Source organism: Lathyrus oleraceus, chromosome 4, assembly GCF_024323335.1.
Source record: "Lathyrus oleraceus cultivar Zhongwan6 chromosome 4, CAAS_Psat_ZW6_1.0, whole genome shotgun sequence".
In the NCBI taxonomy this organism is placed as follows: domain Eukaryota; kingdom Viridiplantae; phylum Streptophyta; class Magnoliopsida; order Fabales; family Fabaceae; genus Lathyrus; species Lathyrus oleraceus.
Window position 1 is genome coordinate 121,544,317 of NC_066582.1, and position 4,703 is coordinate 121,549,019.

Consider the following 4,703-nt stretch of genomic DNA (forward strand, 5'->3'; position numbering starts at 1 on the left):
CGGTGAAGTTGTTTAGTATGGTGAAAGTATTGTTTGGACCAAGAGTTTGTTGTTTGAACCCATAAAATAGTGTATCTGAACCAAAGAGTGTGGCGTTTAACCAATAACTGGTGATTAGCCAATGCAAAATTGTAGGGTTTTGTCTAGATCCGGGGATTAAGACCTACAAGAAAAGGGGGTATGCCTAAGTTTGAGTCTCACAAGACAAACATGCAAGATGATGAGGGGTTTGCCTAAGCCTGGGTCTCACAAGGAAAACATGCATGAAGGGGCTTGCCTAAGCCTGAGTCTCACAAGGCAAACATGCATGAAGGGGTTTGCCTAAGCCTAAGTCTCACAAGGCAAGCATGCATAAAATGGTTTGTCTAAGCCTGAGTCTCACAAGACAGATATGCATGAAAATGAGTATACCTAAGCCTGAGTCTCAAAAGGTAAACATAAAAAGAAAAGGGGGGTATGTGTAAGCCTGAGTCTCACAAGGCAGTCATGCATGACAATGAAGGGTTTACCTAAGTCTGAGTCTCACAAGGTGAACATGCATGAGAGGGGCTTGCCTAAGCCTGGGTCTCACAAGGCAAGTATGTATGAAATGGGTTTTAACCATGAAAGAGGTGATTAACCTCAAGAGCTGTGTATGGTTCAGAGATGTGTGTTTAACTTAGAGAAGACGATTAACCCATGTAGGAGGTAATTAACCAAGACAAGGTGATTAACCTCAAGAGTTATATGGGTATCCAAAGAGTATAGTGTTTGATCCAAAGAGAAAGGTATTGTTGATGGGGATTGTTGAAGTGTAGTATGTGGATTTGTTGTTGAAAGTTGTTTGATTTGAATTGCACTAAAGTTTATGAACGGGGGTGAATACTTTGAATAACTAGGGTTTATGTCCCGTATTCAAAGATACTCAGAACAAGGGTATGAATGATCCTTCTTATTCTTCTCCATTGCTTAAGACTCATGACGCACAATTCACATCATAATTAAAGTGGTGTTTTAAAAGGAGTTTTGTTTTGAAGAGGATGAATCAAGGTGTGCTTGAATGGATGAAGCTCAGCATGATCAAGTCTTGACGTCCTCCTATCTCGAGGATTTTGAATGTGAATCTTTAGTTTGACTTGATGGATCAAGTGTAATGCAAGTGTTAAAATATAATTAAATCAAGTGATCAAGAGACTTATGAACAATTGAATGAATAGAGATCCTAAGGAGATCATACAAATATAACTATGAAAGTCATACAACAAATATAATTCGCAAATATAATTAATTGATCAAAATTAACTTGATCAACTAATCAATTAAGGATATGATCAAGCTAAGAGTTAATACATAAACCACATGAAATTATGAAGAAGACGCAAGGGCATTATCAATTGAAATTAAATCATGTTAAACCCTAATTTCTACCCAATTTTATACTTAAGAAATAACCCTAAAAAAATTAAGTCAAATTACCTAATGGGAAACTAATCTATTGAATTGCATATTTTTAATGTCTACTAAAAAAGTATTTTTAATATGTATTTTTTATGAGGTGTCTTTAATGTGATACAAGAAAAAAGGATCAAAAGAAAAATAAAAAAACAATGATAATTAAAATAAACAACTCGTTATGTCAGGGGTGTAATTGAAGGAAATGGGGTGTTTGGATATCAATTGGGCATAGGGCATTGTTAAGCCTGTATGTTGTGTTTGTTTGAGTTCAGAAGGAGCAGGGGAGGTAAGTAAGTAAAATTGGAAGTGTACAGGTAGTAGAGCCTTTTGGGCTTAGTGTTGTGAAGCCCAACGCGCAGGGGGGCAAGGGATTGAGGGTGATCAGATTCCCTCATTCCATTCTACAATCAGCCAATACACATTCCTCCCTCTCACACAACTCATTGGAAATCACTCCGCCGCACCAGAGGTGGCGGAGCAGCCCAGAAATGCACCATATTACCACCATTAAAATGCTCTCAACCTCCTCTCTCTCTCTCTCTCTCTCTCTCTCTCTCTCTCTCTCTCTCTCTTCCTATCACCCTCATTTCATTTGAAATCCACTGAAACTTCTAATTCAAACCAAAAACATCAAGAACCCTAAAATACTCAAACCTAAATTAAATGCAATAGGAGGGGAATCAAAGCGTGAGACCTTATCGCTTTGATTCCCGTCTAAAACATCTACATTCTGGTAACACACTTGAGGAAAAAACAAAGGACGAAGTGGAAGATCCTACCTACAGGACGAAGGCTTGTCCTTGGAATTGTTGAAATTGTTTGAAGGAGATGAAGATGAGAAGATCAGAGATATCAACAGGTAAACACCTTGAATCTTTATTTCTTGCAATTTCTTTTCTTCTTCTTCTTCTTCTTCTGATTTTAGTCTGTAGGAATCTGCATGATGTTGTTGCTGAATGAAGAGTGTAGAGTGAGGCCTAGCTTAGTTAAAGCAAAACTTCAAGGTGAAACTTTGCTCAACAAAGGTTAATATTGAGCTTTGAGTGTGTTGGTGAGGTGAGAGGAGAGAGTGAGTTTGCAGAGTGAGAATGAATATGTTAGAGTGAGTTGTGATTGTTGTTGATGATTGCTGAGCGTCGTTTATATAGAGATTGAATGCTAACTGAATTGGGAAGTTTTTAGGGAAAGTCAGTTAGAGTTAGATCAATTGTTGGTGTCAATTAGTTTTATGAGCAAATTAGTTAGGGTTAGTTAACAGTGTTAATTGATTTGAAACTTTCAGTTAGGTTCATTTTTAGGCTAGTTGAGTTGAAATTTGTTAGGAAACTTTGATAGTTAGTTGGAAATTAGTTAATTGTGTTAGAATTAGGTGTTAGTTCGAGTTGTTATGTTAATGAGGAATTGGTTAGTTGGAAATGTTAATTAAACTGAATTGTTAGATTAATATCAGTTAGTGAATTGTTAGATTAATATCAGTTAGTGAATTGTTATGACTGTTAGTTGTTAGTAGGATGTTAAGATTTGAATTTTCATGATGTTAGTTATGAAACTGAGTTAGAGCTTATTAGATTCTAGGGCAGTTAACAATTAGTGGTTTGTGTTAGTAATATTGGAACAATCAGAAATTGATAGTTAGTGAATGATAGTAGGAGTTAGAAAATTAGTTGATGTTAGAAGTTTGAATTTTGACAGTTAGGGATGATAGGAGTTTGTTAGGATTTGGTTAGAAATTAGTTAGTTTGAGTGAGTCGTTATGTTATTTGAATGGAAGTTAATTGGTAGTTAGTGAAACAGTTAGTGTTAGTTTGATTACTGGTAGTCATGCTAATTGATATAATGATTTTGAATTAATTGGTTTGAGTGAATTGAACTGTTATGGCATTGGAATTTAGAAGTGAATGGAGTTAAGTATTAGAAACTAGAAAAGAATTAGTTTGGGAAAACAGTTGGTGTTGTGTTATTGATAATAGGTGATATCTATAAAGGCTTAACTGTTAGTGAAATGGACTATCTACATGTTAACTGAAAAATCAGTTAGTAAGATTAGGTTCGAAACAGTTAGGACATTGTTTAATTATTTGATTGGTTATGTCAAAACAAGTGTATGTTAGTTGAATGTTAATTAATCTTGTTTAGCTGAAATGTGAATTATTGATGACAATTATGCAAAAATTAGTTAATTGTTAGGTGGTTAAGAAATTATCACTTTGCCTAAGGAAAGTTAACTGGTGGGAATCAATGAAGGTTGTGTGTGTATATTGCTGAATTTTGGAATGTGGACTATGTGTATGCATTGCTGAATTTTGTATTGTAATTTATGTGTGGTTGTATGTTGAGGTTGTCATGACTAGGCTTTGTTATGGGCATGATGTTATAGCACAATGTATGAATTGTTATTGATTTAGTGTATTACATGAAGTGTGGACTAAAAATGATGTCTTGATTTTATTTGATGCAGGGTTTCGGTGAATTTGATAGGGTGGACACACTTGGCTTGGCATGGCATCATGAAGGTGTGGCATGGCATAATGCACATGAAGATGTCTTTTTTGGAATGCATTAAGAACATGAAGAATAACATGGTGAATCATGAGGATGAAGAGAAAAAATGGGCTTAGGATAGTCAGTTTGACTTTGGTCAACTATTTGACCAAAAGTCAACCTTAGGTCAAAAATGGACCTTAGGTCAAAAATGGCTTTTTTTTGTATAATTTGTACTTTGGATTTTTGTAATGAAATTTGGTGTTTGTAATGAGATTCTTGGTCTTTGAATGTAAGACAACTTGTTTTCCAAGCAAGGTCCATAAGAAAATGGTCAACAAAAAGTCAACCTCATATGGTTGACTTTTTTGACCAAAGCTAAACTTGCACAAGACCTCCAATTTCATATGTTTAATATAATCATGTCTACACCAAAATCAGGGTTTCCCCAAGACTTAAATGAAGAGAATGAACATCCAAAGCCAAGTGTAGCATAATGATCCCATAAGATTGATTCATAAGTGCATACCATGAAAACCCTAGCTCATGAATTAAAGCTTTGTATCATAAGTAACAAGAACCCTTTGAATCAACGATGTTATTTGAAAAATGCAAGAGCGGATGAATGTCTCATGATAGATAACTTGGGAAAGAGTATGCAAATGGATCATGAGCCATGGGTCAAATGAAATGAAAAAAGGTAGGGCAAATTATGGGGTATGACAATAGGGATTTGACATTAGGTACAAGAGGATGCTTAAGATGGTCTCCTTGAGATATAATAGACT

The 4,703-nt window shown here is 35.3% G+C and overlaps 1 long non-coding RNA gene across 1 annotated transcript; it reads left to right on the forward strand.

Moving 5' to 3' along the window:
* Positions 1 to 1,751: 1,751 nt before the first annotated feature.
* Positions 1,752 to 4,228, forward strand: LOC127073958 (uncharacterized). The gene is made up of 2 exons (XR_007785907.1): positions 1,752 to 2,293; positions 3,893 to 4,228. It is a non-coding gene; the product is annotated as an uncharacterized LOC127073958 (long non-coding RNA).
* Positions 4,229 to 4,703: the final 475 nt, after the last annotated feature.